The following is a 25,240-nucleotide window of genomic DNA, read 5'->3' as shown; positions in this document are numbered from 1 at the left end:
TCTTCATTATCAATGTTCTATTCACCCACTAAACCCACTCTCTTCATTATCAGTGTTCTATTCACCCACTAATCCCACTCTCTTCATTATCAATGTTCTATTCACCCACTAATCCCACTCTCTTCATTATCAATGTTCTATTCACCACTAATCCCACTCTCTTCATTATCAATGTTCTATTCACCCACTAATCCCACTCTCTTCATTATCAATGTTCTATTCACCACTAATCCCACTCTCTTCATTATCAGTGTTCTATTCACCCACTAATCCCACTCTCTTCATTTTCTGTTTTCTATTCACCCACTAATCCCACTCTCTTCACTTTCTGTTTTCTATTCACCCACTAATCCCACTCTCTTCTTTATCAGTGTTCTATTCACCCACTGATCCCTGTCTCTTCATTGTCAGTGTTCTATTCACCCATTAATCCCACTTTCTTTAATATCCGTGTTCCATTCACCACTAATCCCACTCTATTCATTATCAGTGTTCTATTCACCCACTAATCCCACTCTCGTCATTCTCAGTGTTCTATTCACCCATTAATCCCACTTTCTTTAATATCAGTGTTCTATTCAACCACTAATCCCACTCCCTTCATTGTCTGTTTTCTGTTCAACCACTAATCCCGTTCTCCTTATTGTCAGTGTTCTATTCACCCACTAATCCCACTCTCTTCACTATCAGTGTTCCATTCACCCAGTAATCCCACTCTCTTCATCGTCAGTGTTCCATTCACCCACTAATCCCACTGTCTTCATTATCAATGTTCCATTCACCCACTAATCCCACTCTCTTCACTATCACTGTTCCATTCACCCCATAATCCCACTCTCTTCATTATCAGTGTTCTATTCACCCAGTAATCCCACTCTCTTCATCGTCTGTTTTCTGTTCAACCACTAATCCCGTCCTACTTATTATCAGTGTTCTATTCACCCACTAATCCCAGTCTCTTCATTATCAGTGTTCTATTCACCCACTGATCCCACTCTCTTCATTATCAGTGTTCCATTCACCACTGATCCCACTCTATTCATTATCAGTGTTCTATTCACCCACTGATCCCACTCTCTTCATTATCAGTGTTCCATTCACCACTGATCCCACTCTATTCATTATCAGTGTTCTATTCACCCACTAATCCCACTCTCTTCATTATCAGTGTTCTATTCACCCATTAATCCCACTCTCTTCATTGTCTGTTTTCTGTTCAACCACTAATCCCGTCCTACTTATTATCAGTGTTCTATTCACCCACTAATCCCAGTCTCTTCATTATCAGTGTTCCATTCACCACTGATCCCACTCTATTCATTATCAGTGTTGTATTCACCCACTGATCCCACTCTCTTCATTATCAGTGTTCCATTCACCACTGATCCCACCTATTCATTATCTGTTTTCTATTCACCCACTAATCCCATCCTCTTCATTATCAGTGTTCTATTCAACCACTAATCCCACTCTCTTCATTGTCTGTTTTCTATTCACCCACTAATCCCATCCTCTTCATTATCAGTATTCTATTCACCCATTAATCCCACTCTCTTCATTGTCTGTTTTCGATTCACCCACTAATCCCATCCTCTTCATGATCAGTGTTCTATTCACCCATTAATCCCACTCTCTTCATTGTCTGTTTTCTATTCACCCACTAATCCCATCCTCTTCATTATCAGTGTTCTATTCACCCAGTAATCCCACTCTCTTCATTATCAGTGTTCTATTCACCCACTAATCCCAGTCTCTTCATTATCAGTGTTCCATTCACCCACTAATCCCACTCTCTTCATTATCAGTGTTCTATTCAACCACTAATCCCACTCTCGTCATTATCAGTGTTCTATTCACCCACTTGTCCCCCTCTCTTCATTGTCTGTTTTCTATTCACCCACTAATCCAACCCTCTTCATTATCAGTGTTTTATTCACCCATTAATCCCACTCTCATCATTATCAGTGTTCTATTCACCACTAATCCCACTTTCTTCAATACCAGTGTTCTATTCACCCACTAATCCCAGTCTCTTCATTATCTGTGTTCTATTCACCCACTAATCCCACTTTCTTCATTATCAGTGTTCTATTCACCCACTAATTCCACTCTCTTCATTATCAGTGTTCCATTCACCCACTAATCCCACTCTCTTCATTATCAGTGTTCCATTCACCACTAATCCCACTCTATTCATTATCAGTGTTCTATTCACCCGCTAATCCCACTCACTTCATTATCCGTGTTCCATTCACCCACTAATCCCACTCTCTTCATTATCCGTGTTCCATTCACCCACTAATCCCACTCTCTTCATTATCATTGTTCTGTTCACCCACAAATCCAACTCTTCATTATCAGTGTTCCATTCACCCACCTATCCCACTCTCTTCATTATCAGTGTTCGATTCACCACTAAACCCACACTCTTCAATATCAGTTTTCCATTCACCCACTAATCTCACTCTCTTCATTATCACTGTTCCATTCACCCCGTAATCCCACTCTCTTCATTATCAGTGTTCTATTCACCCACTAAACCCACTCTCTTCATTATCAGTTTTCCATTCACCCACTAATCTCACTCTCTTCATTATCAGTGTTTTCTTCAGCCACTAATCCCACTCTCTTCATTATCAGTGTTCCATTCACCCACTAATCCCACTCTCTTCATTATCAGTGTTCCATTCACCACTAATCCCACTCTATTCATTATCAGTGTTCCATTCACCCACTAAACCCACTCTCTTCATTATCAGTTTTCCATTCACCCACTAATCTCACTCTCTTCATTATCAGTGTTTTCTTCACCCACTAATCCCACTCTCTTCATTATCAGTGTTCCATTCACCACTAATCCCACTCTATTCATTATCAGTGTTCCATTCACCCACGAAACCCACTCTCTTCATTATCAGTTTTCCATTCACCCACTAATCTCACTCTCTTCATTATCAGTGTTTTCTTCACCCACTAATCCCACTCTATTCATTATCAGTGTTCCATTCACCCACTAAACCCACTCTCTTCATTATCAGTTTTCCATTCACCCACTAATCTCACTTTCTTCATTATCAGTGTTTTCTTCACCCACTAATCACACTCTCTTGATTATCAGTGTTCCATTCACCACTAATCCCATCCTCTTCATTATCAGTGTTTTCTTCACCCACTAATCCCACTCTCTTCATTATCAGTGTTCCATTCACCCACTAATCCCACTCTCTTCATTATCAGTGTTCTATTCACCCACTAATCCCATCCTCTTCATTATCTGTGTTCTATTCACCCACTAATCCCACTCTCGTCATTGTCAGTGTTCTATTCACCCACTATTCGCACTTTCTTCTTTATCAATGTTCCATTCACCCACTAATCCCACTCTCTTCACTATCACTGTTCCATTCACCCCATAATCCCACTCTCTTCATCGTCTGTGTTCCATTCACCCACTAATCCCACTCTCTTCATTGTCTGTTCTATTCACCCACTTTTCCCACTTTCTTCTTTATCATCATTCTATTCACCCACTAATCCCCCTCTCTTCATTCTCAGTGTTCCATTCACCCACTAATCCCACTCTCTTCATTATCAGTGTTCTATTCACCCGCTAATCCCACTCTCTTCATTATTAGTTTTCCATTCACCCACCGATCCCACTGTCTTCATTGTCAGTGTTCTATTCACCCACTAATCCCGCTTTCTTCATTATCTGTGTTCTATTCGCCCACTAGTCCCCCTCTCTTCATTGTCTGCTTTCTATTCAACCACTAATCCCGTTCCCCTTATTATCAGTGTTCTATTCACCTAATCCAACTCTCTTCACTATCACTGTTCCATTCACCCCATAATCCCACACTCTTTATTAGCAGTGTTCTATTCACCCACTAATCCCAATCACTTCATTATCAGTGTTCGATTCACCCACTAATCCCACTCTCTTCATTGTCAGTGTTCCATTCACCCACTAATCCCACTCTCTTCATTATCAGTGTTGCATTCACCACTAATCCCGTTCTCCTTATTATCAGTGTTCTATTCACCCAATCCCACTCTCTTCATTATCAGTGTTCCATTCACCACTAATCCCATCCTCTTCATTATCAGTGTTCAATTCACCCATTAATCCCACTCTCATCATTATCTGTTTTCTATTCAGCCACTAATTCCCCTCTCTTCATTATCAGTATTCTATTCACCCACTAATCCCCCTCTCTTCATTGTCTGTTTTCTATTCACCCACTAATCCCTTTCTCTTTATTATCAATGTTCCATTCACCCACTAATCCCACTCTCTTCATTATCAGTGTTCTATTCACCCACTAATCCCCCTCTCTTCATTATCAGTGTTCTATTCACCCACTAATCCCCCTCTCTTCATTATCAGTGTTCCATTCACCCACTAATCCCACTCTCTTCATTATCAGTGTTCTCTTCACCCACTAATCCCAGTCTCTTCATTATCAGTGTTCTATTCAGCCACTAATCCCACTCTCTTCATTATCAATGTTCCATTCACCCACTAATCCCACTCTTTTCACTATCACTGTTCCATTCACCCCGTAATCCTGCTCTCTTCATTATCAGTGTTCTATTCACCCACTAATCCCACTCTCTTCATTGTCAGTGTTCCATTCACCACTAATCCCACTCTCTTCATTATCAGTGTTCTATTCACCCACTAATCCCACTCTCTTCATTATCAGTGTTCCATTCACCCACTAATCCCACTCTCTTCATTATCAATGTTCTATTCACCCAATAATCCCACTCTCTTCATTATCAGTGTTCCATTCACCCACTAATCCCACTCTCTTCATTATCAGTGTTCTATTCACCCACTAATCCCACTCTCTTCATTATCATTGTTCTGTTCACCCACTAATCCAACTCTTCATTATCAGTGTTCTATTCACCCACCTATCGCACTCTCTTCATTATCAGTGTTCGATTCACCCACTAATCCCACTCTCTTCATTATCAGTGTTCTATTCACCCACCTATCCCACTCTCTTCATTATCAGTGATCTATTCACCCACTAATCCCACTCTCTTCATTATCAATGTTCCATTCACCCACTAATCCCACTCTATTCACTATCACTGTTCCATTCACCCCGTAATCCTGCTCTCTTCATTATCAGTGTTCTATTCACCCACTAATCCCACTCTCTTCATTATCAGTGTTCGATTCACCCACTAATCCCACTCTCTTCACTATCAGTGTTCTATTCACCCACTAATCCCACTCTCTTCATTATCAGTGTTCGATTCACCCACTAATCCAACTCTTCATTATCAGTGTTCTATTCACCCAATAATCCCACTCTCTTCATGATCAGTGTTCGATTCACACACTAATCCAACTCTTCATTATCAGTGTTCTATTCACCCAATAATCCCACTCTCTTCATCATCAGTTTTCCATTCACCCACTAATCTCACTTTCTTCATTATCAGTGATTTCTTCACCCACTAATCCCACTCTCTTCATTATCAGTGTTTTCTTCACCCACTAATCTCACTTTCTTCATTATCAGTGTTTTCTTCACCCACTAATCCCACTCTCTTCATTATCAGTGTTTTCTTCACCCACTAATCCCACTCTCTTCATTATCAGTGTTCTATTCACCCACTAATCCCACTCTCTTCATTGTCAGTGTTCCATTCACCACTAATCCCACTCTCTTCATTATCAGTGTTTTCTTCACCCACTAATCCCACTCTCTTCATTATCAGTGTTCTATTCACCCACTAATCCCACTCTCTTCATTCAGTGTTCCATTCACCCACTAATCCCACTCTCTACATTGTCAGTGTTCCATTCACCACTAATCCCACTCTATTCATTATCAGTGTTCTATTCACCCACTAATCCCACTCTCTTCATTATCAGTGTTCTATTCACCCACGAATCCCACTCTCTTCATTATCAGTGTTCTATTCACCCAATAATCCCACTCTCTTCATCATCAGTTTTCCATTCACCCACTAATCTCACTTTCTTCATTATCAGTGTTCTATTCACCCACTAATCCCACTCTCTTCATTATCAGTGTTCTATTCACCCACTAATCCCACTCTCTTCATTATCAGTGTTCTATTCACCCATTAATCCCACTCTCTTCATGATCAGTGTTCTATTCACCCACTAATCCCACTCTCTTCATTATCAGTGTTCTATTCACCCACTAATCCCACTCTCTTCATTATCAGTGTTCTATTCACCCACTAATCCCACTCTCTTCATTATCAGTGTTCTATTCACCCACTAATCCCACTCTCTTCATTATCAGTGTTCTATTCACCCACTAATCCCACTCTCTTCATTATCAGTGTTCTATTCACCCACTAATCCCACTCTCTTCATTATCAATGTTCTATTCACCCACTAATCCCACTCTCTTCATTATCAATGTTCTATTCACCCACTAATCCCACTCTCTTCATTATCAATGTTCTATTCACCACTAATCCCACTCTCTTCATTATCAATGTTCTATTCACCCACTAATCCCACTCTCTTCATTATCAGTGTTCTATTCACCCACTAATCCCACTCTCTTCATTATCAATGTTCTATTCACCCACTAATCCCACTCTCTTCATTATCAATGTTCTATTCACCCACTAATCCCACTCTCTTCATTATCAATGTTCTATTCACCCACTAATCCCACTCTCTTCATTATCAATGTTCTATTCACCCACTAATCCCACTCTCTTCATTATCAATGTTCTATTCACCCACTAATCCCACTCTCTTCATTATCAATGTTCTATTCACCCACTAATCCCACTCTCTTCATTATCAATGTTCTATTCACCACTAATCCCACTCTCTTCATTATCAATGTTCTATTCACCCACTAATCCCACTCTCTTCATTATCAATGTTCTATTCACCCACTAATCCCACTCTCTTCATGATCAATGTTCTATTCACCCACTAATCCCACTCTCTTCATTATCAATGTTCTATTCACCCACTAATCCCACTCTCTTCATTATCAATGTTCTATTCACCCACTAATCCCACTCTCTTCATTATCAATGTTCTATTCACCCACTAATCCCACTCTCTTCATTATCAGTGTTCTATTCACCCACTAATCCCACTCTCTTCATTATCAGTGTTCTATTCACCCACTAATCCCACTCTCTTCATTATCAATGTTCTATTCACCCACTAATCCCACTCTCTTCATTATCAATGTTCTATTCACCCACTAATCCCACTCTCTTCATTATCAATGTTCTATTCACCCACTAATCCCACTCTCTTCATTATCAATGTTCTATTCACCCACAAATCCCACTCTCTTCATTATCAATGTTCTATTCACCACTAATCCCACTCTCTTCATTATCAATGTTCTATTCACCCACTAATCCCACTCTCTTCATTATCAATGTTCTATTCACCCACTAATCCCACTCTCTTCATTATCAATGTTCTATTCACCCACTAATCCCACTCTCTTCATTATCAATGTTCTATTCACCACTAATCCCACTCTCTTCATTATCAATGTTCTATTCACCCACTAATCCCACTCTCTTCATGATCAATGTTCTATTCACCCACTAATCCCACTCTCTTCATTATCAATGTTCTATTCACCCACTAATCCCACTCTCTTCATGATCAATGTTCTATTCTCCCACTAATCCCACTCTCTTCATTATCAATGTTCTATTCACCCACTAATCCCACTCTCTTCATTATCAATGTTCTATTCACCCACTAATCCCACTCTCTTCATTATCAATGTTCTATTCACCCACTAATCCCACTCTCTTCATTATCAATGTTCTATTCACCCACTAATCCCACTCTCTTCATTATCAGTGTTCTATTCTCCCACTAATCCCACTCTCTTCAGTATCAATGTTCTATTCACCCACTAATCCCACTCTCTTCATTATCAATGTTTTATTCACCCACTAATCCCACTCTCTTCATTATCAATGTTCTATTCACCCACTAATCCCACTCTCTTCATTATCAATGTTTTATTCACCCACTAATCCCACTCTCTTCATTATCAATGTTCTATTCACCCACTAATCCCACTCTCTTCATTATCAATGTTCTATTCACCCACTAATCCCACTGTCTTCATTATCAGTGTTCTATTCACCCACTAATCCCACTCTCTTCATTATCAATGTTCTATTCACCCACTAATCCCACTCTCTTCATTATCAATGTTCTATTCACCCACTAATCCCACTCTCTTCATTATCAATGTTCTATTCACCACTAATCCCACTCTCTTCATTATCAATGTTCTATTCACCCACTAATCCCACTCTCTTCATGATCAATGTTCTATTCACCCACTAATCCCACTCTCTTCATTATCAATGTTCTATTCACCCACTAATCCCACTCTCTTCATTATCAGTGTTCTATTCACCCACTAATCCCACTCTCTTCATTATCAATGTTCTATTCACCCACTAATCCCACTCTCTTCATTATCAATGTTCCATTCACCCACTAATCCCACTCTCTTCATTATCAATGTTCTATTCACCCACTAATCCCACTCTCTTCATTATCAATGTTCTATTCACCCACTAATCCCACTCTCTTCATTATCAGTGTTCTATTCACCCACTAATCCCACTCTCTTCATTATCAATGTTTTATTCACCCACTAATCCCACTCTCTTCATTATCAATGTTCTATTCACCCACTAATCCCACTGTCTTCATTATCAGTGTTCTATTCACCCACTAATCCCACTGTCTTCATTATCAGTGTTCTATTCACCCACTAATCCCACTCTCTTCATTATCAATGTTCTATTCACCCACTAATCCCACTCTCTTCGTTATCAGTGTTCTGTTCACCCACTTTTCCCACTCTCTTCCTTATCGTCGTTCTATTCACCCACTAATCCCACTGTCTTCATTATCAGTTTTCTATTCACCCACTAATCCCACTCTCTTCATTATCAGTGTTCTATTCACCCACTAATCCCACTGTCTTCATTATTAGTTTTCCATTCACCCACTAATCCCACTCTCTTCATTATCAGTGTTCTATTCACCCACTAATCCCACTCTCTCTTCATTATCAGTGTTCTATTCACCCAATAATCCCACTCTCTTCATTATCAGTGTTCCATTCACCCACTAATCCCACTCTCTTCATTATCAGTGTTCCATTCACCCACTAATCCCACTCTCTTCATTACTAGTTTTCCATTCACCCACTAATCCCACTCTCTTCATTATTAGTTTTCCATTCACCCACTAATCCCGCTCTTCATTATCAGTGTTCTATTCACCCACTAATCCCGCTCTTCATTATCAGTGTTCTATTCACCCATTAATCCCACTTTCTTTAATATCAGTGTTCCATTCACCCATTAATCCCACTCTCTTCATGATCAGTGTTCTATTCACCCACTAATCCCACTCTCTTCATTATCAGTGTTCTATTCACCCACTAATCCCACTCTCTTCATTATCAGTGTTCTATTCACCCACTAATCCCACTCTCTTCATTGTCTGTTTTCTATTCAACCACTAATCCCGTTCTCCTTATTATCAGTGTTCTATTCACCTACTAATCCCGCTTTCTTCATTATCTGTGTTCTATTCACCCACTAATCCCACTCTCGTCGTTGTCTCTTTTCTATTCAACCACTAATCCCCTTCTCATTTTCAGTGTTCTATTCACCCTTTAATCCCACTTTCTTTAATATCAGTGTTCCATTCACCCACTAATCCCACTCTCTTCATTGTCTGTTTTCTATTCAACCACTAATCCCGTTCTCCTTATTATCAGTGTTCTATTCACCTACTAATCCCACTTTCTTCATTATCAGTGTTCCATTCACCCACTAATCCCACTCTCTTCATTCTCAGTGTTCTATTCACCCACTAATCCCACTCTCTTCATTATCAGTGTTCTATTCACCCACTAATCCCACTCTCTTCATTATCAGTGTTCTATTCACCCACTAATCCCACTCTCTTCATTATCAGTGTTCTATTCACCCACTAATCCCACTCTCTTCATTATCAGTGTTCTATTCACCCACTAATCCCACTCTCTTCATTATCAGTGTTCTATTCACCCACTAATCCCACTCTCTTCATTATCAGTGTTCTATTCACCCACTAATCCCACTCTCTTCATTATCAGTGTTCTATTCACCCACTAATCCCACTCTCTTCATTATCAGTGTTCTGTTCACCCACTAATCCCACTCTCTTCATTATCAGTGTTCTATTCACCCACTAATCCCACTCTCTTCATTATCAGTGTTCTATTCACCCACTAATCCCACTCTCTTCATTATCAATGTTCTATTCACCCACTAATCCCACTCTCTTCATTATCAGTGTTCTATTCACCCACTAATCCCACTCTCTTCATTATCAGTGTTCTATTCACCCACTAATCCCACTCTCTACATTATCAGTGTTCTATTCACCCACTAATCCCACTCTCTTCATTATCAATGTTCTATTCACCCACTAATGCCACTCTCTTCATTATCAGTGTTCTATTCACCCACTAATGCCACTCTCTTCATTATCAGTGTTCTATTCACCCACTAATCCCACTCTCTTCATTATCAGTGTTCTATTCACCCACTAATCCCCCTCTCTTCATTATCAATGTTCTATTCACCCAATAATCCCACTCTCTTCATTATCAGTGTTCTATTCACCCACGAATCCCACTCTCTTCATTATCAGTGTTCTATTCACCCAATAATCCCACTCTCTTCATTATCAGTGTTCCATTCACCCACTAATCCCACTCTCTTCATTATTAGTTTTCCATTCACCCACTAATCCCACTCTCTTCATTATTAGTTTTCCATTCACCCACTAATCCCGCTCTTCATTATCAGTGTTCTATTCACCCACTAATCCCGCTCTTCATTATCAGTGTTCTATTCACCCATTAATCCCACTTTCTTTAATATCAGTGTTCCATTCACCCATTAATCCCACTCTCTTCATGATCAGTGTTCTATTCACCCACTAATCCCACTCTCTTCATTATCAGTGTTCTATTCACCCACTAATCCCACTCTCTTCATTATCAGTGTTCTATTCACCCACTAATCCCACTCTCTTCATTGTCTGTTTTCTATTCAACCACTAATCCCGTTCTCCTTATTATCAGTGTTCTATTCACCTACTAATCCCGCTTTCTTCATTATCTGTGTTCTATTCACCCACTAATCCCACTCTCGTCGTTGTCTGTTTTCTATTCAACCACTAATCCCCTTCTCATTTTCAGTGTTCTATTCACCCTTTAATCCCACTTTCTTTAATATCAGTGTTCCATTCACCCACTAATCCCACTCTCTTCATTGTCTGTTTTCTATTCAACCACTAATCCCGTTCTCCTTATTATCAGTGTTCTATTCACCTACTAATCCCACTTTCTTCATTATCAGTGTTCCATTCACCCACTAATCCCACTCTCTTCATTCTCAGTGTTCTATTCACCCACTAATCCCACTCTCTTCATTATCAGTGTTCTATTCACCCACTAATCCCACTCTCTTCATTATCAGTGTTCTATTCACCCACTAATCCCACTCTCTTCATTATCAGTGTTCTATTCACCCACTAATCCCACTCTCTTCATTATCAGTGTTCTATTCACCCACTAATCCCACTCTCTTCATTATCAGTGTTCTATTCACCCACTAATCCCACTCTCTTCATTATCAGTGTTCTATTCACCCACTAATCCCACTCTCTTCATTATCAGTGTTCTATTCACCCACTAATCCCACTCTCTTCATTATCAGTGTTCTGTTCACCCACTAATCCCACTCTCTTCATTATCAGTGTTCTATTCACCCACTAATCCCACTCTCTTCATTATCAGTGTTCTATTCACCCACTAATCCCACTCTCTTCATTATCAATGTTCTATTCACCCACTAATCCCACTCTCTTCATTATCAGTGTTCTATTCACCCACTAATCCCACTCTCTTCATTATCAGTGTTCTATTCACCCACTAATCCCACTCTCTTCATTATCAGTGTTCTATTCACCCACTAATCCCACTCTCTTCATTATCAATGTTCTATTCACCCACTAATGCCACTCTCTTCATTATCAGTGTTCTATTGACCCACTAATGCCACTCTCTTCATTATCAGTGTTCTATTCACCCACTAATCCCACTCTCTTCATTATCAGTGTTCTATTCACCCACTAATCCCCCTCTCTTCATTATCAATGTTCTATTCACCCAATAATCCCACTCTCTTCATTATCAGTGTTCTATTCACCCACGAATCCCACTCTCTTCATTATCAGTGTTCTATTCACCCAATAATCCCACTCTCTTCATTATCAGTGTTCTATTCATCCACTAATCCCACTCTCTTCATTATCAGTGTTCTATTCACCCAATAATCCCACTCTCTTCATTATCAGTGTTCTATTCATCCACTAATCCCACTCTCTTCATTATCAGTGTTCTATTCACCCATTAATCCCACTCTCTTCATTATCAATGTTCTATTCACCCAATAATCCCACTCTCTTCATTATCAGTGTTCTATTCACCCACTAATCCCACTCTCTTCATTATCAGTGTTCTATTCACCCAATAATCCCACTCTCTTCATTATCAGTGTTCTATTCACCCACTAATCCCACTCTCTTCATTATCAGTGTTCTATTCATCCACTAATCCCACTCTCTTCATTATCAGTGTTCTATTCACCCACTAATCCCACTCTCTTCATTATCAGTGTTCTATTCACCCAATAATCCCACTCTCTTCATTATCAGTGTTCTATTCACCCACTAATCCCACTCTCTTCATTATCAATGTTCTATTCACCCACTAATCCCACTCTCTTCATTATCAGTGTTCTATTCACCCACTAATCCCACTCTCTTCATTATCAATGTTCTATTCACCCACTAATCCCACTCTCTTCATTATCAATGTTCTATTCACCCAATAATCCCACTCTCTTCATTATCAGTGTTCTATTCACCCACTAATCCCACTCTCTTCATTATCAATGTTCTGTTCACCCACTAATCCCACTCTCTTCATTATCAGTGTTCTATTCACCCACTAATCCCACTCTCTTCATTATCAGTGTTCTATTCACCCACTAATCCCACTCTCTTCATTATCAGTGTTCTATTCACCCACTAATCCCACTCTCTTCATTATCAGTGTTCTATTCACCCACTAATCCCACTCTCTTCATTATCAGTGTTCTATTCACCCACTAATCCCACTGTCTTCATTATCAGTGTTCTATTCACCCACTAATCCCACTCTCTTCATTATCAGTGTTCTATTCACCCACTAATCCCACTCTCTTCGTTATCAATGTTCTGTTCACCCACTAATCCCACTCTCTTCATTATCAGTGTTCTGTTCACCCACTAATCCCACTCTCTTCATTATCAATGTTCTATTCACCCAATAATCCCACTTTCTTCATTATCAGTGTTCTATTCACCCACTAATCCCACTCTCTTCATTATCAATGTTCTATTCACCCACTAATCCCACTCTCTTCATTATCAGTGTTCTATTCACCCACTAATCCCACTCTCTTCATTATCAGTGTTCTATTCACCCACTAATCCCACTCTCTTCATTATCAGTGTTCTATTCACCCACTAATCCCACTCTCTTCATTATCAGTGTTGTATTCACCCACTAATCCCACTCTCTTCATTATCAGTGTTCTATTCACCCACTAATCCCACTGTCTTCATTATCAGTGTTCTATTCACCCACTAATCCCACTCTCTTCATTATCAGTGTTCTATTCACCCACTAATCCCACTCTCTTCATTATCAGTGTTCCATTCACCCACTAATCCCACTCTCTTCATTGTCTGTTTTCTATTCAACCACTAATCCCGTTCTCCTTATCAGTGTTCTATTCACCTACTAATCCCACTCTCTTCCTTATCAATGTTCTATTCACCCACTAATCCCACTCTCTTCATTATCAGTGTTCTATTCACCCCGTAATCGCACTCTCTTCATTATCAGTGTTTTATTCACCCACTAATCCCACTCTCTTCATTATCAGTGTTCTATTCACCCACTAATCCCACTCTCTTCATTATCAGTGTTCTATTCACCCACTAATCCCACTCTCTTCATTATCAGTGTTCTATTCACCCACTAATCCCACTCTCTTCATTATCAATGTTCCATTCACCCACTAATCCCACTCTCTTCATTATCAGTGTTCGATTCACCCACTAATCCCACTCTCTTCACTATCACTGTTCCATTCACCCCGTAATCGCACTCTCTTCATTATCAGTGTTTTATTCACCCATTAATCCCACTCTCTTCACTATCACTGTTCCATTCACCCCGTAATCGCACTCTCTTCATTATCAGTGTTCGATTCACCCACTAATCCCATCCTCTTCATTATCAGTGTTTCATTCACCCATTAATCCCACTCTCTTCACTATCACTGTTCCATTCACCCCGTAATCGCACTCTCTTCATTATCAGTGTTTTATTCACCCACTAATCCCATCCTCTTCATTATCAGTGTTCCATTCACCCACTAATCCCACTCTCTTCACTATCACTGTTCCATTCACCCACTAATCCCACTCTCTTCATTATCAGTGTTCTATTCACCACTAATCCCATCCTCTTCATTATCAGTGTTCTATTCACCCACTAATCCCATCCTCTTCATTATCAGTGTTCCATTCACCCACTAATCCCACTCTCTTCACTATCACTGTTCCATTCACCCACTAATCCCACTCTCTTCATTATCAGTGTTCCATTCACCCACTAATCCCACTCTCTTCACTATCACTGTTCCATTCACCCACTAATCCCACTCTCTTCATTATCAGTGTTCTATTCACCACTAATCCCACTCTCTTCATTATCAGTGCTCTATTCACCCACTAATCCCACTCTCTTCATTATCAATGTTCTATTCACCCACTAATCCCACTCTCTTCATTATCAGTGTTTTATTCACCCACTAATCCCACTCTCTTCATTATCAGTGTTCTATTCACCCACTAATCCCACTCTCTTCATTATCAATGTTCTATTCACCACTAATCCCACTCTCTTCATTATCAGTGTTCTATTCACCCAGTAATCCCACTGTCTTCATTATCAGTGTTCTATTCACCCACTAATCCCACTCTCTTCATTATCAGTGTTCTATTCACCACTAATCCCACTCTCTTCATTATCAGTGTTCTATTCACCCACTAATCCCACTCTCTTCATTATCAGTGTTCTATTCACCACTAATCCCACTCTCTTCATTATCAGTGTTCTATTCACCCACTAATCCCACTCTCTTCATTATCAATGTTCTATTCACCACTAATCCCACTCTCTTCATTATCAATGTTCTATTCACCATTAATCCCACTCTCTTCATTATCAGTGTTCTATTCACCCACTAATCCCACTCTCTTCATTATCAATGTTCTATTCACCACTAATCCCACTCTCTTCATTATCAGTGTTCTATTCACCACTAATCCCACTCTCTTCATTATCAATGTTCTATTCACCACTGATCCCACTCTCTTCATTATCAGTGTTCTATTCACCACTAATCCCACTCTCTTCATTATCAGTGTTCTATTCACCACTAATCCCACTCTCTTCATTATCAATGTTCTATTCACCACTAATCCCACTCTCTTCATTATCAGTGTTCTATTCACCCACTAATCCCACTCTCTTCATTATCAGTGTTCTATTCACCACTAATCCCACTCTCTTCATTATCAATGTTCTATTCACCCACTAATCCCACTCTCTTCATTATCAGTGTTCTATTCACCCACTAATCCCACTCTCTTAAGTATCAATGTTCTATTCACCCACTAATCCCACTCTCTTCATTATCAATGTTTTATTCACCCACTAATCCCACTCTCTTCATTATCAATGTTCTATTCACCCACTAATCCCACTCTCTTCATTATCAATGTTTTATTCACCCACTAGTCCCACTCTCTTCATTATCAATGTTCTATTCACCCACTAATCCCACTCTCTTCATTATCAATGTTCTATTCACCCACTAATCCCACTGTCTTCATTATCAGTGTTCTATTCACCCACTAATCCCACTCTCTTCATTATCAATGTTCTATTCACCCACTAATCCCACTCTCTTCATTATCAATGTTCTATTCACCCACTAATCCCACTCTCTTCATTATCAATGTTCTATTCACCACTAATCCCACTCTCTTCATTATCAATGTTCTATTCACCCACTAATCCCACTCTCTTCATGATCAATGTTCTATTCACCCACTAATCCCACTCTCTTCATTATCAATGTTCTATTCACCCACTAATCCCACTCTCTTCATTATCAGTGTTCTATTCACCCACTAATCCCACTCTCTTCATTATCAATGTTCTATTCACCCACTAATCCCACTCTCTTCATTATCAATGTTCCATTCACCCACTAATCCCACTCTCTTCATTATCAATGTTCTATTCACCCACTAATCCCACTCTCTTCATTATCAATGTTCTATTCACCCACTAATCCCACTCTCTTCATTATCAGTGTTCTATTCACCCACTAATCCCACTCTCTTCATTATCAATGTTTTATTCACCCACTAATCCCACTCTCTTCATTATCAATGTTCTATTCACCCACTAATCCCACTGTCTTCATTATCAGTGTTCTATTCACCCACTAATCCCACTGTCTTCATTATCAGTGTTCTATTCACCCACTAATCCCACTCTCTTCATTATCAATGTTCTATTCACCCACTAATCCCACTCTCTTCGTTATCAGTGTTCTGTTCACCCACTTTTCCCACTCTCTTCCTTATCGTCGTTCTATTCACCCACTAATCCCACTGTCTTCATTATCAGTTTTCTATTCACCCACTAATCCCACTCTCTTCATTATCAGTGTTCTATTCACCCACTAATCCCACTGTCTTCATTATTAGTTTTCCATTCACCCACTAATCCCACTCTCTTCATTATCAGTGTTCTATTCACCCACTAATCCCACTCTCTCTTCATTATCAGTGTTCTATTCACCCAATAATCCCACTCTCTTCATTATCAGTGTTCCATTCACCCACTAATCCCACTCTCTTCATTATCAGTGTTCCATTCACCCACTAATCCCACTCTCTTCATTATTAGTTTTCCATTCACCCACTAATCCCACTCTCTTCATTATTAGTTTTCCATTCACCCACTAATCCCGCTCTTCATTATCAGTGTTCTATTCACCCACTAATCCCGCTCTTCATTATCAGTGTTCTATTCACCCATTAATCCCACTTTCTTTAATATCAGTGTTCCATTCACCCATTAATCCCACTCTCTTCATGATCAGTGTTCTATTCACCCACTAATCCCACTCTCTTCATTATCAGTGTTCTATTCACCCACTAATCCCACTCTCTTCATTATCAGTGTTCTATTCACCCACTAATCCCACTCTCTTCATTGTCTGTTTTCTATTCAACCACTAATCCCGTTCTCCTTATTATCAGTGTTCTATTCACCTACTAATCCCGCTTTCTTCATTATCTGTGTTCTATTCACCCACTAATCCCACTCTCGTCGTTGTCTGTTTTCTATTCAACCACTAATCCCCTTCTCATTTTCAGTGTTCTATTCACCCTTTAATCCCACTTTCTTTAATATCAGTGTTCCATTCACCCACTAATCCCACTCTCTTCATTGTCTGTTTTCTATTCAACCACTAATCCCGTTCTCCTTATTATCAGTGTTCTATTCACCTACTAATCCCACTTTCTTCATTATCAGTGTTCCATTCACCCACTAATCCCACTCTCTTCATTCTCAGTGTTCTATTCACCCACTAATCCCACTCTCTTCATTATCAGTGTTCTATTCACCCACTAATCCCACTCTCTTCATTATCAGTGTTCTATTCACCCACTAATCCCACTCTCTTCATTATCAGTGTTCTATTCACCCACTAATCCCACTCTCTTCATTATCAGTGTTCTATTCACCCACTAATCCCACTCTCTTCATTATCAGTGTTCTATTCACCCACTAATCCCACTCTCTTCATTATCAGTGTTCTATTCACCCACTAATCCCACTCTCTTCATTATCAGTGTTCTATTCACCCACTAATCCCACTCTCTTCATTATCAGTGTTCTGTTCACCCACTAATCCCACTCTCTTCATTATCAGTGTTCTATTCACCCACTAATCCCACTCTCTTCATTATCAGTGTTCTATTCACCCACTAATCCCACTCTCTTCATTATCAATGTTCTATTCACCCACTAATCCCACTCTCTTCATTATCAGTGTTCTATTCACCCACTAATCCCACTCTCTTCATTATCAGTGTTCTATTCACCCACTAATCCCACTCTCTTCATTATCAGTGTTCTATTCACCCACTAATCCCACTCTCTTCATTATCAATGTTCTATTCACCCACTAATGCCACTCTCTTCATTATCAGTGTTCTATTCACCCACTAATGCCACTCTCTTCATTATCAGTGTTCTATTCACCCACTAATCCCACTCTCTTCATTATCAGTGTTCTATTCACCCACTAATCCCCCTCTCTTCATTATCAATGTTCTATTCACCCAATAATCCCTTTCTCTTCATTATCAGTGTTCTATTCACCCACGAATCCCACTCTCTTCATTATCAGTGTTCTATTCACCCAATAATCCCACTCTCTTCATTATCAGTGTTCCATTCACCCACTAATCCCACTCTCTTCATTATTAGTTTTCCATTCACCCACTAATCCCACTCTCTTCATTATTAGTTTTCCATTCACCCACTAATCCCGCTCTTCATTATCAGTGTTCTATTCACCCACTAATCCCGCTCTTCATTATCAGTGTTCTATTCACCCATTAATCCCACTTTCTTTAATATCAGTGTTCCATTCACCCATTAATCCCACTCTCTTCATGATCAGTGTTCTATTCACCCACTAATCCCACTCTCTTCATTATCAGTGTTCTATTCACCCACTAATCCCACTCTCTTCATTATCAGTGTTCTATTCACCCACTAATCCCACTCTCTTCATTGTCTGTTTTCTATTCAACCACTAATCCCGTTCTCCTTATTATCAGTGTTCTATTCACCTACTAATCCCGCTTTCTTCATTATCTGTGTTCTATTCACCCACTAATCCCACTCTCGTCGTTGTCTGTTTTCTATTCAACCACTAATCCCCTTCTCATTTTCAGTGTTCTATTCACCCTTTAATCCCACTTTCTTTAATATCAGTGTTCCATTCACCCACTAATCCCACTCTCTTCATTGTCTGTTTTCTATTCAACCACTAATCCCGTTCTCCTTATTATCAGTGTTCTATTCACCTACTAATCCCACTTTCTTCATTATCAGTGTTCCATTCACCCACTAATCCCACTCTCTTCATTCTCAGTGTTCTATTCACCCACTAATCCCACTCTCTTCATTATCAGTGTTCTATTCACCCACTAATCCCACTCTCTTCATTATCAGTGTTCTATTCACCCACTAATCCCACTCTCTTATCAGTGTTCTATTCACCCACTAATCCCACTCTCTTCATTATCAGTGTTCTATTCACCCACTAATCCCACTCTCTTCATTATCAGTGTTCTATTCACCCACTAATCCCACTCTCTTCATTATCAGTGTTCTATTCACCCACTAATCCCACTCTCTTCATTATCAGTGTTCTATTCACCCACTAATCCCACTCTCTTCATTATCAGTGTTCTATTCACCCACTAATCCCACTCTCTTCATTATCAGTGTTCTGTTCACCCACTAATCCCACTCTCTTCATTATCAGTGTTCTATTCACCCACTAATCCCACTCTCTTCATTATCAGTGTTCTATTCACCCACTAATCCCACTCTCTTCATTATCAATGTTCTATTCACCCACTAATCCCACTCTCTTCATTATCAGTGTTCTATTCACCCACTAATCCCACTCTCTTCATTATCAGTGTTCTATTCACCCACTAATCCCACTCTCTTCATTATCAGTGTTCTATTCACCCACTAATCCCACTCTCTTCATTATCAATGTTCTATTCACCCACTAATGCCACTCTCTTCATTATCAGTGTTCTATTCACCCACTAATGCCACTCTCTTCATTATCGGTGTTCTATTCACCCACTAATCCCACTCTCTTCATTATCAGTGTTCTATTCACCCACTAATCCCCCTCTCTTCATTATCAATGTTCTATTCACCCAATAATCCCACTCTCTTCATTATCAGTGTTCTATTCACCCACGAATCCCACTCTCTTCATTATCAGTGTTCTATTCACCCAATAATCCCACTCTCTTCATTATCAGTGTACTAGTCACCCACTAATCCCACTCTCTTCATTATCAGTGTTCTATTCACCCATTAATCCCACTCTCTTCATTATCAATGTTCTATTCACCCAATAATCCCACTCTCTTCATTATCAGTGTTCTATTCACCCACTAATCCCACTCTCTTCATTATCAGTGTTCTATTCACCCAATAATCCCACTCTCTTCATTATCAGTGTTCTATTCACCCACTAATCCCACTCTCTTCATTATCAGTGTTCTATTCATCCACTAATCCCACTCTCTTCATTATCAGTGTTCTATTCACCCACTAATCCCACTCTCTTCATTATCAGTGTTCTATTCACCCAATAATCCCACTCTCTTCATTATCAGTGTTCTATTACCCACTAATCCCACTCTCTTCATTATCAATGTTCTATTCACCCACTAATCCCACTCTCTTCATTATCAGTGTTCTATTCACCCACTAATCCCACTCTCTTCATTATCAATGTTCTATTCACCCACTAATCCCACTCTCTTCATTATCAATGTTCTATTCACCCAATAATCCCACTCTCTTCATTATCAGTGTTCTATTCACCCACTAATCCCACTCTCTTCATTATCAATGTTCTGTTCACCCACTAATCCCACTCTCTTCATTATCAGTGTTCTATTCACCCACTAATCCCACTCTCTTCATTATCAGTGTTCTATTCACCCACTAATCCCACTCTCTTCATTATCAGTGTTCTATTCACCCACTAATCCCACTCTCTTCATTATCAGTGTTCTATTCACCCACTAATCCCACTGTCTTCATTATCAGTGTTCTATTCACCCACTAATCCCACTCTCTTCATTATCAGTGTTCTATTCACCCACTAATCCCACTCTCTTCATTATCAATGTTCTGTTCACCCACTAATCCCACTCTCTTCATTATCAGTGTTCTGTTCACCCACTAATCCCACTCTCTTCATTATCAATGTTCTATTCACCCAATAATCCCACTTTCTTCATTATCAGTGTTCTATTCACCCACTAATCCCACTCTCTTCATTATCAATGTTCTATTCACCCACTAATCCCACTCTCTTCATTATCAGTGTTCTATTCACCCACTAATCCCACTCTCTTCATTATCAGTGTTCTATTCACCCACTAATCCCACTCTCTTCATTATCAGTGTTCTATTCACCCACTAATCCCACTCTCTTCATTATCAGTGTTGTATTCACCCACTAATCCCACTCTCTTCATTATCAGTGTTCTATTCACCCACTAATCCCACTGTCTTCATTATCAGTGTTCTATTCACCCACTAATCCCACTCTCTTCATTATCAGTGTTCTATTCACCCACTAATCCCACTCTCTTCATTATCAGTGTTCCATTCACCCACTAATCCCACTCTCTTCATTGTCTGTTTTCTATTCAACCACTAATCCCGTTCTCCTTATCATTGTTCTATTCACCTACTAATCCCACTCTCTTCCTTATCAATGTTCTATTCACCCACTAATCCCACTCTCTTCATTATCAGTGTTCTATTCACCCCGTAATCGCACTCTCTTCATTATCAGTGTTTTCTTCACCCACTAATCCCACTCTCTTCATTATCAGTGTTCTATTCACCCACTAATCCCACTCTCTTCATTATCAGTGTTCTATTCACCCACTAATCCCACTCTCTTCATTATCAGTGTTCTATTCACCCACTAATCCCACTCTCTTCATTATCAATGTTCCATTCACCCACTAATCCCACTCTCTTCATTATCAGTGTTCGATTCACCCACTAATCCCACTCTCTTCACTATCACTGTTCCATTCACCCCGTAATCGCACTCTCTTCATTATCAGTGTTTTATTCACCCATTAATCCCACTCTCTTCACTATCACTGTTCCATTCACCCCGTAATCGCACTCTCTTCATTATCAGTGTTCGATTCACCCACTAATCCCATCCTCTTCATTATCAGTGTTTCATTCACCCATTAATCCCACTCTCTTCACTATCACTGTTCCATTCACCCCGTAATCGCACTCTCTTCATTATCAGTGTTTTATTCACCCACTAATCCCATCCTCTTCATTATCAGTGTTCCATTCACCCACTAATCCCACTCTCTTCACTATCACTGTTCCATTCACCCACTAATCCCACTCTCTTCATTATCAGTGTTCTATTCACCACTAATCCCATCCTCTTCATTATCAGTGTTCTATTCACCCACTAATCCCATCCTCTTCATTATCAGTGTTCCATTCACCCACTAATCCCACTCTCTTCACTATCACTGTTCCATTCACCCACTAATCCCACTCTCTTCATTATCAGTGTTCCATTCACCCACTAATCCCACTCTCTTCACTATCACTGTTCCATTCACCCACTAATCCCACTCTCTTCATTATCAGTGTTCTATTCACCACTAATCCCACTCTCTTCATTATCAGTGCTCTATTCACCCACTAATCCCACTCTCTTCATTATCAATGTTCTATTCACCCACTAATCCCACTCTCTTCATTATCAGTGTTTTATTCACCCACTAATCCCACTCTCTTCATTATCAGTGTTCTATTCACCCACTAATCCCACTCTCTTCATTATCAATGTTCTATTCACCACTAATCCCACTCTCTTCATTATCAGTGTTCTATTCACCCAGTAATCCCACTGTCTTCATTATCAGTGTTCTATTCACCCACTAATCCCACTCTCTTCATTATCAGTGTTCTATTCACCACTAATCCCACTCTCTTCATTATCAGTGTTCTATTCACCCACTAATCCCACTCTCTTCATTATCAGTGTTCTATTCACCACTAATCCCACTCTCTTCATTATCAGTGTTCTATTCACCCACTAATCCCACTCTCTTCATTATCAATGTTCTATTCACCACTAATCCCACTCTCTTCATTATCAATGTTCTATTCACCACTAATCCCACTCTCTTCATTATCAGTGTTCTATTCACCCACTAATCCCACTCTCTTCATTATCAATGTTCTATTCACCACTAATCCCACTCTCTTCATTATCAGTGTTCTATTCACCACTAATCCCACTCTCTTCATTATCAATGTTCTATTCACCACTAATCCCACTCTCTTCATTATCAGTGTTCTATTCACCACTAATCCCACTCTCTTCATTATCAGTGTTCTATTCACCACTAATCCCACTCTCTTCATTATCAATGTTCTATTCACCACTAATCCCACTCTCTTCATTATCAGTGTTCTATTCACCCACTAATCCCACTCTCTTCATTATCAGTGTTCTATTCACCACTAATCCCACTCTCTTCATTATCAGTGTTCTATTCACCCACTAATCCCACTCTCTTCATTATCAATGTTCTATTCACCCACTAATCCCACTCTCTTCATTATCAATGTTCTATTCACCACTAATCCCACTCTCTTCATTATCAATGTTCTATTCACCACTAATCCCACTCTCTTCATTATCAGTGTTCTATTCACCCACTAATCCCACTCTCTTCATTATCAGTGTTCTATTCACCACTAATCCCACTCTCTTCATTATCAGTGTTCTATTCACCCACTAATCCCACTCTCTTCATTATCAGTGTTCTATTCACCACTAATCCCACTCTCTTCATTATCAGTGTTCTATTCACCACTAATCCCACTCTCTTCATTATCAATGTTCTATTCACCACTAATCCCACTCTCTTCATTATCAGTGTTCTATTCACCCACTAATCCCACTCTCTTCATTATCAGTGTTCTATTCACCACTAATCCCACTCTCTTCATTATCAGTGTTCTATTCACCACTAATCCCACTCTCTTCATTATCAGTGTTCTATTCACCCACTAATCCCACTGTCTTCATTATCAGTGTTCTATTCACCCACTAATCCCACTGTCTTCATTATCAGTGTTCTATTCACCCACTAATCCCACTCTCTTCATTATCAATGTTCTATTCACCACTAATCCCACTCTCTTCATTATCAGTGTTCTTTTCTTTTGGGCCTCCTTATCTCGAGAGACAATGGATACGCGCCTGGAGGTGGTCAGTGGTTTGTGAAGCAGCGCCTGGAGTGGCTATAAAGGCCAATTCTGGAGTGACAGGCTCTTCCACAGGCACTGCAGAGAAATTTGTTTGTTGGGGCTGTTGCACAGTTGGCTCTCCCCTTGCGCCTCTGTCTTTTTTCCTGCCAACTACTAAGTCTCTTCGACTCGCCACAATTTAGCCCTGTCTTTATGGCTGCCCGCCAGCTCTGGCGAATGCTGGCAACTGACTCCCACGACTTGTGATCAATGTCACACGATTTCATGTCGCGTTTGCAGACGTCTTTATAACGGAGACATGGACGGCCGGTGGGTCTGATACCAGTGGCGAGCTCGCTGTACAATGTGTCTTTGGGGATCCTGCCATCTTCCATGCGGCTCACATGGCCAAGCCATCTCAAGCGCCGCTGACTCAGTAGTGTGTATAAGCTGGGGATGTTGGCCGCTTCAAGGACTTCTGTGTTGGAGATATAGTCCTGCCACCTGATCAATGTTCTATTCACCACTAATCCCACTCTCTTCATTATCAGTGTTCTATTCACCCACTAATCCCACTCTCTTCATTATCAGTGTTCTATTCACCACTAATCCCACTCTCTTCATTATCAATGTTCTATTCACCACTAATCCCACTCTCTTCATTATCAGTGTTCTATTCACCCACTAATCCCACTCTCTTCATTATCAGTGTTCTATTCACCACTAATCCCACTCTCTTCATTATCAGTGTTCTATTCACCCACTAATCCCACTGTCTTCATTATCAGTGTTCTATTCACCCACTAATCCCACTCTCTTCATTATCAGTGTTCTATTCACCCACTAATCCCACTCTATTCATTATC

The 25,240-nt window shown here is 39.8% G+C and overlaps 1 protein-coding gene across 3 annotated transcripts in view; it reads left to right on the top strand.

The window, feature by feature from the left end:
* LOC137379933 (FYVE, RhoGEF and PH domain-containing protein 5-like) overlaps positions 1 to 25,240 on the top strand; it is a 512,321-nt gene that overhangs the window by 38,423 nt on the left and 448,658 nt on the right. The gene's annotated exons all lie outside the window — the stretch shown is intronic.

This window comes from Heterodontus francisci, chromosome 19 (assembly GCF_036365525.1).
Source record: "Heterodontus francisci isolate sHetFra1 chromosome 19, sHetFra1.hap1, whole genome shotgun sequence".
Taxonomy (NCBI): Eukaryota; Metazoa; Chordata; class Chondrichthyes; order Heterodontiformes; family Heterodontidae; genus Heterodontus; species Heterodontus francisci.
Note: the sequence above shows the minus strand (reverse complement) of the source record. Positions and strands in the feature narration are given on the sequence as shown.